A 13387-nucleotide genomic window follows, 5' to 3' on the forward strand; every position below is an offset into this window, starting at 1 on the left:
AATACCAGCACAGGTGCTGTACTCATGAGCTGAAGTTCCCAAAATGATTTTTTCAGAAAGTCCCAGACCAGCGCGCATTCAACAGATAATTCAGGCAATATTAGGCTGCCTTTATCCCTGGAATTGGCTATATAAAGATCTTTGATAATACAGAATTCATCTCTGCCTTTTTCTTCCATGGGCTTTCTTTTTGTCCATTGGTGGCAATTACCACTTAAAAGAGTAAAGTAACAGGTTTACATAGGAACYAACAGCAATTAAGGAAACAACATTTTGGAAAAGTATCTTGAGCACACCTTCCTAACACATTTTAGGAGCATTTTTTAAGACATTGCAACAGCACCTGTTCCTCAGTAGAGCTCTTGCTCAGTCCTTCACATTTATTGATGGACCTGACCTGCTCTGACTGCAAGTGGAGCTTCCCAGCCCAGATGGGATGGGAATTTCCCTGGATACGTAGAACTGGATACATAGAATCCTTTCTCTTTTCTGTTAGAGGCCTTCATAATTACTCAATAATTAGCTGTGAATTATTGATTAACTAACCAAAAAGTCAGATTTCTTTCTAGAACAACTTCTACTATTTTTAAAGCTTTTTTTTTCCTGAGAGGAAGAGAATCAGAAATAAATGTAATATAATATGCATTAACTTTAATTTTTTTTTTTTTTGCTAATAAAGAAAACATCTAGCAAGTATTTAACTGACTCATAGCAAAAAAAAAAAAAAAAAAAAAAAAAAAGATTTGTGAGTATACCTCTGTTAGGAGCAATATGAAGACTTATTTTGAAATCCTCAAATAAACTCCCTGCTTGTTTTATACATGAGTAGGTGATTAAAATAGGACTGCTTGAATGAATAAGCAATTAGAATCTGATTACATTCAGGTAAACTGTAGTAGGCTTTCTCTTAAAGAATTAATAAATGTTACTCAGCTGATATCTGAACTGCTCTCAGAAGGTCACTCATCAAGGTCTCTTACCCCAYAGCCTCACTCTGCAGTTCTTTCCTCAGCACTGTGGGGCTGATTTTCAGTAGATTCCAAAAAGTCATTTTTTATAGAATCATCTCTAACACAGTGGTCACAGTTCCTTACTCATATAATAACAATCATGCAAATATGTGTTTAGTTTATGCTTAAGACAGGCTCATTTAAATCAGGGAACTAATGTTCTAGCTGTCGTGTGAAGGAAGTCTGCTGCAGTGTTTCTAAATATGTCTCTGCTCACATGGGCAGACCCAAGCCCTTCTCAAGGCAAGAAGCAACAAAATTTTCATATTTGCTCTGAGACAACTGCCCTCTAACGATGGTATCAATCCGGCTGTACATTTAGCTGCTTTAAGAGCTTTACTTTTCTTAGCTAGCTGTTGCTGGGGTAGCGTCCTGGACAGTGTGCATGTATTGCACAAACTACAGGGCCTTCTGCTCTTTTTCTTGTTAGAAGAATATTTTCTGGTTTATTTAAATAATTACAAGATGGTGGAAGGAATTCTTAGGGAAAAGTGCTTAGCAGACAGAGGCTACTTTAACACACGGTATCTATGAGTTTTTCCTACTGTGTAGGGCTGGATGCTCATCCAGCTCTCAGTTGCTTCCCAATTCCATTGAATTCCATGGAGCAACACAAAAGTGTATGCAAGCTCTCCCAATAAAACAATTTTCACACAGGGAAAATTAGGGTGTGCACACTGCACAGGAGCTCCAATTTGACCTACAGCCCATCTGACTGGCAAACCAAATCCAGTTCATGAAGCAGCACCATTAACTGCCTGTGTAAATGAAATTTGGTCTTCCGTAACACACACATTTGGATCCTTTAGAATACGAAAACATCCACTTAACTCAGTGGAATGTAAAGGTACATCAGTATGTGAACAGGAAGAATGGAACATGGAACTGCACAGTTAAATTATTTAGTAAGAAAGGCCTTTAGTATTTAGTTAGAAAGAATATACACATATATAGCCAATAAGGAAATACATTCTTCTATAGTAATACTAGATAGAACGGCCAAGTCAAAATCAGTTAAAGACAAAACAGTACCATCTTACAACAAAATGTGGACTACATCATTGCAAATTTAGGCTTATGCCTTGTAAAATATAATCTGATTTATGGGGACTTGTATGTTCTCCCTCAATTCTCTTTTAGAATTATGTTTCAGTTTAGTTAGCATTACGTTTTTAGAGATTTGCATTTATACACATTTAATTTTAAGAATGAAACACGTATTTTACAACAGATTTATCATCATTTGACAAGGCTTAATTATTGTAAAAAATTTATAAGACTTAAAAACTGCCAAGCATGTGAACACCGCTCATGCAAAATCCTAATTATATGCTTACTGGGAAAATAACCATGCATTATGAAGGCATTCTTCACATAAGTCTGTCCAGCCCAACTTCCCTTTCATATGTAACACTTTCATAGTAGCTTTCTATTACCCCAAAGACTTTCTAAATACAAGTCAACTCAACTGATGTTCTCCCTTTCGGCTGCTCTTCCCACAAGGGAGCTGTAGATTTTCCAGGGCTGCCCTGTACAATATGTGTGGAACCATCTCCCTAGCTCTGTGTGTCTGGCATTCTTCAAATCCTGCATTAGAATTCTTTTATTAGCTTTCCATCTATCCAGCCATCCATCTAAACTGAAAAGATGCATATGGATATAGCAATAAATCTAGCTCACTGTCTCTTGCTACTACAGCCCTTCATCCATCCATGCTCCTTCCCACACCTTGATTTCATCCCGTGCTATATTAGCCTATAATTGTTTTTAAACTCCAGGGACAAGAAGCAGCCATTTAAAAAAAAAAAAAAAAGCTATTATATAATAGTAGTGCCTGTAGCCTTCAGTGGCTTTGGACCCTTCTTTTGCAAGGCAGTATACACATACATTGCAAACAAGAGTATCAGCCTCAAGACCTTACAAGAAAGTCGGTCAAGACAGAGAACAGCAAAATGTTACTGTTCTCCTTTTCCAAATAGGAAGGTGGAGGTTCAAGTCACACAATAAATTTATAGATATATACACACAGAGAGAGAGAGAGAGAGAGAGAGAGAGAACTGTCTGGGATCATAAGCATTGCTCCTGCCTTTGTCTGACAACCAGCACAAGCAGTTACAGCACTAGAGAAAGCAGTGAAAGCTTAGTTATATTAAAAATAAAAGCAGAAAGAAGCACTTGCAGTAGAAAATACAATAGACCAGAGCTGAAACCCTAGCATTCCTGCCAACAGGAACAAGAAACCAGTGAGCAAGAGAAAGAACACTGGTGTGGGGACTTTCTCTCTGTCCTTATAGGGTTGAAGTTGATGATGAGAGAATATATATGCCATGAATGTATAAAATATAGATTTATATGTACAAATATACAATAGGAAATAGTCCGTATACAAATACTTACACGTAAAAATAGCTTTTTACTTTCTCCTCTTCATGATTTACAAAAGCATACAAAGTTTCCTGTTGGTTAATGTTTAAGTAGTATGAGTAAACCCTGTGTGTCTTGTTCCACACATACTTCTTTCAGTTTTCACAGTATTGGCTACTACAGTGTTGAATCTGACATTCCGAGTGTTAAAATATTCTTAGGACATATTCTAAACTTAAAGCATCTTAAGCAGTAATTTAAACACAGTTTAAATAAACCTCACATTTAGTTGATTTATGGGCCTATTATAGATGAGTCTGCTGCAGCTGAAAATCTTTGATGAGAGGAAGCTTGGAACTATTTTTTTTTAACTAGAGACAAGCATACTTTAAAATTCTTGACCCTCCTCTCGAGGTGCAGATGAGGCTGTGGGATGGTGAGTTCTTTCACCTCCACCTGAAGCGGTGCAGTCTTTTGACTCCACCTGACGTGGTACAATCTGAGAGAACTCAATATTACACATWATCCTCAGTAGGAAAGAGGACACGCAAATAATCTACCGTCAGATCCAGACATGCCATCACTTTCTTCAAATACCCAACAGATAAGACATGTATATGACAAGTACCATTACTTTTGCGTTAAGAATAAATGCTCTGTAGAATTTTTTTTCGTCAGCAAAGTGCCTTATGGACTTCAATTAATCCTCACATCTCCATTGTGAGGTAGGTAGATACTATCCCTGTTTTTAAAGATAGAAAAACTTGGAGAGGTAAAATAAAGTATGATGTTTGCAAGGGAAATACTGTCAAAAATGGCAAGTTTTAGAGCTTGGATGTTGGAGCTCTAAGCAAATCAAAGTCATGGTTGCAGTGAATGGAAATGTTCATGAGAGAGCTTTACACTACTTTACACTTTGGGTAGTGGTAGTAGTTTAGTTGTAATAATCAAAAGTGTAATTTGGGCTGCAAAACACAGTTGCTGCTATGTGCCATGCTGCTGCAGCYTCCCTGTGGTACAACAGCCTCAAAAAAAGCAAAACACGTTATCCACTGCAGTGCAGCCTGACCAGCTGGAAAGGAAGCTGCATTATATAAGCTTGAGTACAAACCAAGAGCCTTGACCAAAACATAGCTTTTCATATCCATCTGTTGTGTACAATTCAGGAACCATGTTCAGCCCATTTATAATTTTACCCTATATGTACATGCTCACAGGTATCCATAACTTTAGATGATTCTTCAAATATACTCACTCATGGACAAGACAAGTAGACCTAGGAGGTCTGTATATTTCCTCATATTTCCTTTATGGAAAATTTCTGCCAATATTGCAAATCTAAGTAGTACTGCAGTACTATCAGTACTGCACATGCTAATTTTAATTAACTAAGGCAATGGACAAGTTTTAAAGGACTGCCATGTTCTCTGTGTGTGCATGTTCACCTGCATATACTGGAAATTGCAGTGGTCTTTAACTCCTCTTGTCTTGCAGTAATATCCAGTTACAGTATAAAGTGCATTATGTAGAGTAAAACCCTAAGAAATAACAAGCAACATGTCTTGCTTCCACAGATTGATTAATTTTGCTTAATAGCTGAACCATCACCCTCTTTGTCTTCTAGATTTTAGTTTAGGGTTACCTAGGCTGAGAAAGTCCAGTCAGATGTAAGCAAAATTATTGTAAACTGAGACATTTTTGTAATATTATCCTGTTGAGAGGGAGTTAAGAAAACCAGCATCAAGACACTGTCCAGTTGGGGTGCGTAAATATTATTGTGTGCTTCTTGGCCCATTTAGCAAATACTTTCTTTTCTGTGATAAATCTATGGCCTCCATATGGAGCGTTTTCATGCAGAAAGTACTCCTCACACTCATCTCTTCCTGGCTCATAATAATGGTAGGGAACTTTTCGAAATCCTTCAGACCTGGGAGAAAAAAAAAAAAAAGTTACTCTTAAGTATTATTTCTAAGAAAAAGGTTAACATACACTGCATCTGATTTCACTGAAATGCTTTTCATGTGTTGGCACCTGAGTTCCTTTGCCAAATGGCTTTCATTATAGGAAGATTTATTTTCATTTTCCTACAGAAAATGCATCTAAGTGTGCCTCTTGACATCCAGTGATCTCATGCTTCAGCAAGAAGCTAAGGGCAGCTTCTTATCTATACTGTATACCTATAGGTATAKTTTGGATAACCTGGAACAGCCTCTAGTCCATAATGCTCCATCTCYGCACAATGTCGACTCATTGAATAGTCCTAACTCTTGAAACTGTTTCTTGGACTTGCTGAATAGGGCAGTTATAAGAATAATATACATTACGAAGAGGTTATGCAGTCAGGATTGCAGCTTTAAGCAGACCAGCAGGGCCATCCTTTTCTGCTGTCAACAGACTGAAGTGCAATGACGACCCTAACTGGTTTTACATCAGGGCTATGTAATGGCAGCTGTGTTGAACCCTGCAAGGACAGCGTCAGCCCTGTCACCCCTCGTCTCAGGATGCCTATGGTGTTTTCGTAAACAAAAAGCAACATATGTTCGTTCCATCTGCATGATTCACCCATTCTGTGGGATCTACAAGCTCTAAAAAGTCAGTCTTTCATGTTAAGATACCCTAATTAAACAGCTGTGCTTAAAAATCTGACTTAAGTTCCTTTCTTCARTGCCAGGAATGAATCCCACACCGGGATGATACAGAACTTTGAAGCAGGGGATCCATCAGACTTTACTCTGAGAGCTGAGGAATCCTCTCATGGCTTACATGCAAGGCTTCAACCAGTCTGGGTACAGTAGAACAGACTTGCAGGGCTATTGCATTTTGTTTATGACATTCCCTGCTTTGGTGACTGAGGAATCTGCTTGTTTTATAGTTTGCTTCTTTATACTGTAGATTAAAGTGTTTAACTCGGTCTTTTAAAAATTGTGTTTAGAGTTATGCTTCTGACAATGGGATTAATCCAGTGTCACTGTAAGGTCACTAACAGTAGTTGGCTGGAATTTATGTCAGTTTACTCTGATAAAGCTTGCAGGTCTTGTTTTATTATCTAATTAGAAACCCCCTACTACTCAAAACAAGCCGTATATTTCCCAGGAAGTTCAGGTAGAGTGCTCAATGGTGGTGAAATGTAATTTCAGGTAACTATTCAGGTAACTAATCACTTCCTTTCACTTCCAAGTGTACTTGGCATTCAGAGAACTAATATATTAGTATTTCCTCTATAGATTTGTTTTAGCTATAAAAGCAAGTACATTTTGCCAAAAGGGTATGAATATATTCATTTCTAGCCAACTCAGAACCTGCAAAAGATCTTTGATTAAAAATAGTTTCTTATGACATCTCATAGATTTGGTAAATGTTTTTATTTTATCAAGATAAAATGCTGTATCAGGGCTAAATATGCTGACAATACAGTGTCTCATCAACTCAAAACATTGGGAAGTGGCTGCTTGATCCATTTCTTGGATTTATGGTATTAAAATCAATTGTGAAATTCTGACAAGACATCAGAATTGCAGATGCATGAAAATAATTTCCTGTGATCTTACTTGCAGTAGGTGTCATTTATCATCCCATAGACGTGAATTCCATAGCAGGCATCCATAGCCAAAATTAAGGTAAACCAGCCCGTACTGAGATATGAGCCTGACTGGACTCTGTAAAATACAACATACACAAAACAAATTGCAATGAGAAATTACCAACACTTTATCAAAGAAATATAATCTATTACCTGGGACAAGAGACATTAAGCAGCTTGACAATCTGTCAAAAGCGTACAATTACTTTGAATTATTCATAGATAGGCTCTCATTTTTGCCAGCTTGAGGCCTCAAGCAATTGTCCACAGAAAATACAGCATGTGAAATAGCTGAAGTCAAACAACGCATGTCCCTTAAAACAGAAAATTATTTGTACATTTGAAAAATAGACATTAGTAGAGTGTGTAAAATGAGAAATTCAGAAACTTATCAAGAAATAAAACTAATCAGAAATTAAACTTTAAGCAGTGTATGAGCTGTGTGCAGGGCACCATCCTCTCTTATGAGCAAAAGCTGAATTTTCAGTGAATTTTCTAATTGAAACTTTTTTTTAGTGAAAATTTGGTTTGTCACAAATTCTCATTCTCCAGAGAGTTTTTCTATACAAAAGAACACTAAAAAGAACTTGAGCTACATCTTYTCTTCCTTGTCCATATCCATGAGCTTCCCTTAGGCATTAGACGATGTGGACTTGCATGGCTACCTTTCCTGGAAAGTTTTTAYCCTGGGGAAACTCCTAAGTACCCACTGACCTGCCTTTGCAGATTAAAGGACCATTCTGGCAGCTAGAAATGGAGTTCAACTTTCAACTTAGTGCTGAAGAATGAGCCGTTGGAACAAAAGGCAAGGTGGACACCAACTATATTGTCCCTCTTTAGCAGAAATGTTCTTAGATGTGACACTCTATATTTCTTTATCTCTTTAAGATTTCCATTCCTTCAAAGAGTATTTTGCCTGCTATCTAGCAAAGAGAATTCCCAATCCAGCTGATGATATTTCAGAGGAACATTGTGCCATGTTAAAAAGCTGAATTGCTTCTAGCTTGCTTTCTCCTCTTGCAGCAGCAGAATGCTAGYCTTGAGCTTGTAAAGCTAACCATTTAGAATCATAATAACCATTTATAAGAACACTATGAAGATCAGGACCCTTCCGATAATGGAAGTTTATTGGAGAGCGCTGTATTGACAGTAGCGTCTGAAATTTGCTATACTCAGGAGTAAAAAGGAATTTAAAAAAAGAATTAATCAATATTTCATGTCTTGTTTTAACACCATTGAACCTTAGTCTTCTCATCTATATACTACACTGGCAGGATAAATAAAAACAGCAGAGTGAGTTCCCAGATACTTTCCCTGGGAGATGAAGTACATGACAGAATACAGATTATACTCTTTAAAACAAAGCAGTTATATTCCTCCCATTTTTTTTCTTCTGAAGATATATAGGAATATGAAAGAATACAGTTATACAGTGGGGATTCTGGATGATTTGGTAACATCTTAGAATTCAATCTGATCTTGTAAACATACTTTCGACATTCTAATGAAAGCAATATTAGAAGTACAAAAACAATTTTAGCTGTTCCTAAAAACTCATAAATCTCTGAACACCTTTTAAAATATCATCCCATAAAAACATAGTGCAAGGCRATGTCTCTACTCCTGCTATTATGCTAAAACTGTGCACTAAATTTCTTTCTCTATAGGAAAGTTTTACATGTTTTTGGCAAGGACTTTCTGAGACCCATTTGAAAAAACTCTTCCTGTTACTTCAATCATATTCAAAATTCAAATTGTACACAGTAAAATAAACTACCATTTATATGTAGCATAAGCCTATGCTTTTGCACAAATAGGAGGAAAGAAGAACATTCATTCTAAAATAGGGACAATATGAGTTTAAGTATGCTCTATGACAATACTGAAGGTAAATCTATTGAGATATATGCATGTACAGTAAATCCAAAATTGTTCCCTATGGCTCAGAGTGATGTTTTCTTATAYTCTAAAATTAATGGGATAGCAGATCTAGTCAGGAAATTGTCTCAACAGCTCCAGAGAAAATAAAGCACTATTTTTCAAAAAGCATATTTAAGAAGGAGATGGCTTTGCTTTCAAGTCATGAGCTACAGCTGGCTTCAGCAATAAAAAGACAGGGTTCACCAGAAGTTACTTTGTTCATCAGGAAAATGAAAGCTTTTTTTGGGTACCATTTCCTCTGTTATATGGGTTCTTAAAGAAATGTGAGTTACTGGAATATAATTCATTCTGCTAAGCACCATCCAACATTTCAGAGAAGTACACAGGCATATACTTACCATTAAACACCTGGATAGACCAAGGGAATCAATTTAATTACATGCTTGAAACATGTAATGCACTTGCTTGTTTTTCAAGCTTCTTCACAGAGAAGTGAAGGCTTATATGCTTATAGTGTCATTATTTCATCTCAGAATATTAAAAACAAGCTCAAGGATTAAGTTATTCAAGTTTCAAAACATTGAAATAGCATTTTAATGTTTCTTTCCATAAGCCTAAGTAGAAAAAAAATTGACTACAATTCCTCACAACCCCTTAAAAAGGAGATTTCCATYCATATTTTAGAAGTAAATGGTAAAAAAACATGTCTAGGATTGCTGTAAATGTAATATGTGATGTAGAATACCTTATATTCCTTGTGATTATTTAAAAATAAAACCTTTTTAGTTTGGGTTCTTTTGCCTTAGCTTACCATTATTCTCCAAAAACCATGCGAAATTGATAAAAGTAGATAGAATAGAGAATGCTCCTGCCGAAAGTTTTGGAGATCAAAATTCATCTTTTTTGACATTTCTAACCATGCTCTGATGTAGACTGAACAAAGGAAAAAATGATTCCTTCTCTCATCAAGGGAAAAGAGAGGTGCTTTTATTTATTTATTTTTTTAATGATCAAAGGCAGGTGAGTTCAAATTGGGCAAATGTTTTGTTGTCACTTGAATTTCTTTCTTTCTTTCATTCATTCATTCATTCATTCATTCATTCATTCATTCATTCATTCATTCATTCCCAGAATTTTTTATGTGCATAATCAATTTTAGTTTTATGGGTCAGTGGACTATAATTTCCAGTAGAGACTTCAGTAGTAAAAATTTAAAAAGAAAAAATTTTAAAAAGGTTGTTAAGAAAACAACAGCAGCCTGACTGATCCTTTGCTTAATAAATAAATATAAATAAGGCTATTGATCTAACCAAACTGCAAGTTTTGTGATCCACAGAAACTTCATAATGTCAGAAGTCCCTTTCATGCACTTAAAGGCTTTTAAAAACACTTGGAAATGAATAGAATGATTTTCAAGGGCTCAGAGACTTTTGGCTTTGTACCTATAGCACATCAAGATTCCCCACCTTTGGGGAGATATCAGTGTATTCTGGTTTGGCACCATTCTGTGCCACTCATCTTGTGTCAACCTCATCTCTGACTGACCCTCAAAATTAGTGCTGGTGATCACACAATCAATTYCAAACCACTCAGATTAGCTCTACCATTCTCCTTATATTGACTGAGATCCCTTTTTTTCCCTAAGGAAATATCTCTGAATAGAGCTGCTGAACAGCTTTTTTGGCTTTCCAAGTTAAACATCTACGTTCTGCAAGTCACAGGTTTGGACTATGCCTTCCTCCACACATCAAAAGTAGATTTATAAATAAGAGACTAGTGKAAGTTGACAAAAATGCCCCCAATCTCTGAGGAAACGGCAAAGCCTGTGCACTTCCTTTGCACCTCTCTTCTCAGGAGGATATTTAGTTCTCATGCCAGAAATCTGTTTTCTGGGCAGGAAAAGAAGAAAGTATAAGATGCAAAATACTGAAGAGCATTAGCACTAGGCTAGATTTAATTCTGTTTTCTGTAAAACCCAGTGCTTTGTTGCTAATAATTTCATTATACTCTTTCTGCAGAAAAAAAAGCATAAGAAGAGCCATGAATAAGACACAAGCACAGAGAATTGATTTCACCTGGTAAAAATCTTTGCTATTTCTGCATTATAGAGATGCCTTCTAGGCAGTAGTTTATCATAATCATTCCCTTTGGTGCATGTGTGCATGCATGCACGTGCCTGTCTTGTACCCCATGGTGATGCAGGACAGCCAGCAGTGAACATCCAGGTCCCTCTAGCAGCCAGCAGCCTGCTTCACACATTCAAAGCCCCACATGGTGCTTCAGGTCATTCGGAAAAGTGAACTGTATGTGTGAGGGCAGGTGCTTTATTATGCAGCATGCAGGGTTTTATGCAAAGCTCAAACAAGTGGAAGGCACTGGGAGCAGTGCCGTGCATTCCCGATGCCGACAGGGACTGGGTTTGACAAGATGCACCAGGGACAGGACACGTGAGGCACTCCTGCCACCTCACTCCTGCACTGAGTTTGCCTGCAGCATCTCATCCTTTGGGTGAACCCTGAAAATAAATTGCACACAGGCAATTGATCGCCAGGAAATACAGATTTCCTACATAAATTAATGTTGCACTGATGGAACACAGCGGAGAAGAGTCCTCTTCCATTGCACTTGGCACAAACTCATGATAAAAGGCTACTCCTGGGCCAAAAACGAGCCCAGGAGAATCTCCCCTCCCACTCTAATTTAAAAAGAGATGCAACAATTATGAAAGCCCAATGTCATAGAAGCCTTGAAGAAAGGAAAGGACACTGCCAGATGATCACAGAAGGGAATACAAAAATGACGGCTTTGTATTTGACTGCATCTGCTTAAAGAAGCTCAGCTATCTGACTTACTATTTACAATTTTTGGCAGGAAGTGTTAAAACAGCGTTAGGAATATAGAAGAATGTGTCAGTGCAATTACTGAAATCAATACAGCATCTGCTTGGGTATGTAATTTAGGCATATAATTCCAATCCTCACGTTTTGTTTCCTTCGTCTCTTTCTCTGCTCTATTCAGTAAAGGAACAGACACCTGGAACAAAGGAAAAAAGAAAAGGAAAAAAAAAAGGCAGCTTAAAGAAATTGACTTCTGCTACCAAAGCTTCTATCGTTCCCTTATTTCTGATTCCTTGACCTGACTTTGATGCATCTCAGCTCAGTTGTGAACCCAAGCAACAAGAGAAAGGAGTTATTTCTTCTGGACAGTGTGGGATTCTTACAAGCCTGAGCAACTGAGCTCAATCCTGTTTGTCAAGAGTAACTGTGGAGGTGCAGCTTACTGCAAAGCACCCAGGAAGGAAGGAAATAAAACAAAAAATAATAATGCAAACACTGCCTCCTGGCCAATATATATTTTAATGATGATTCCTATAATGAAAAACCTGTGCTAATCTCTTCATATTGAAGGGCATCCCCTATAGAGARCAGGATTTGCTAAGTAAATTTCTTAAAATTGTTGGGCTTTTGCAGCTCACATTGACTCTTCAGACAGAAGTTCTGGACACAAAGTGCTTGCAGAACAGTAAGTCACAAGTTCAGGAACAAAAGAATATTAGGTTGCTTGCAAAAGCAGATTCCAAACTCTTTTCCTTCCCCACTCTCCTTCCTCATCCTCTTGGCTTCAGAAACACGTATTCTCTTGGTTTCTCTTGAWTTTTTTTTTATTTCTATTTCCTAAGCACAAAATACGGTCTGAGGTACAATCTATGTCATTTCATGTGCCCAGATTACTAGTAAAAGATGTCTTTTGTGAGTGCCCTGGTCGCAGTTGCCACCTGGGAGCTGAAGTCAAGCAGCTTATGCCTGATAACCAAGAACCTTGGTGCTGCACAGGAGGAGAAACTGAAGAGCAGGACTCTTCATATCTCCACTCGCACTTGGATTTAGGTGAGAAATGAATGCATACTTAAACCAGGAGAGAATACTTCCCACACAAATATTAAATATCACTGAGAGGAACTGATCAGTCATATTTTTTTCTTTTCTACTTTTTATTTTTTACCATGCTAACAACCCTCACAGACACACAATTATGTCTGGAAAGAAGGGAATATAAATTCACATAAGTAGATTTGAGGGCTAGGACATTGCCATTTTTACAAACTAATTTGCCTCTTCAAATTTACCCATCACCTGGGTAAAATTCACTCCACCCTCAGGAAGAGGCATTGGTTCAGCATTTTCACACAGCATGAAAGGGAGAAGAGAAGGATTTAGGTTTTCATCCTTTGTAACTTAAAATGGATCAAAACACGAAAGTTAGCACAACAGAAAAGGAAAAAAATCCAGCTTTTTTTTTTTTTTTCCCTACATCTACATTTAAGTCAATACTTTCAGGCTTGGGTATGCATATTTTTCTCCAGGGAGGATATAAACTAAACAGAGCTGCAGTTAATCCAGGATCCCCAAAGAGAATTAATTAGGTAGGCTTTACCACCTTTTTCTTTTGGTAGTAGAAGGCACATAATACTTCTAGCAGCATATTTTAGTGGAATCTATTGTAGGTGTACACAAAAAAATTTTCTGATTAGCTCYTACCTTGTAAAGACAAG

At 37.2% G+C, this 13387-nt stretch overlaps 1 long non-coding RNA gene across 1 annotated transcript; it reads right to left on the minus strand.

The window, feature by feature from the left end:
* Window positions 1-5262: 5262 nt before the first annotated feature.
* Window positions 5263-7023, minus strand: LOC112942366. Its single transcript, XR_003248374.1, has 2 exons — window positions 6923-7023; window positions 5263-5301 (listed from the first exon to the last, which is right to left on the minus strand). It is a non-coding gene; the product is annotated as an uncharacterized LOC112942366 (long non-coding RNA).
* Window positions 7024-13387: the final 6364 nt, after the last annotated feature.

This window comes from Nothoprocta perdicaria, unplaced genomic scaffold (genome assembly GCF_003342845.1).
Source record: "Nothoprocta perdicaria isolate Ctin4 unplaced genomic scaffold, notPer1 scaffold_0, whole genome shotgun sequence".
Classification (NCBI taxonomy): Eukaryota; Metazoa; Chordata; class Aves; order Tinamiformes; family Tinamidae; genus Nothoprocta; species Nothoprocta perdicaria.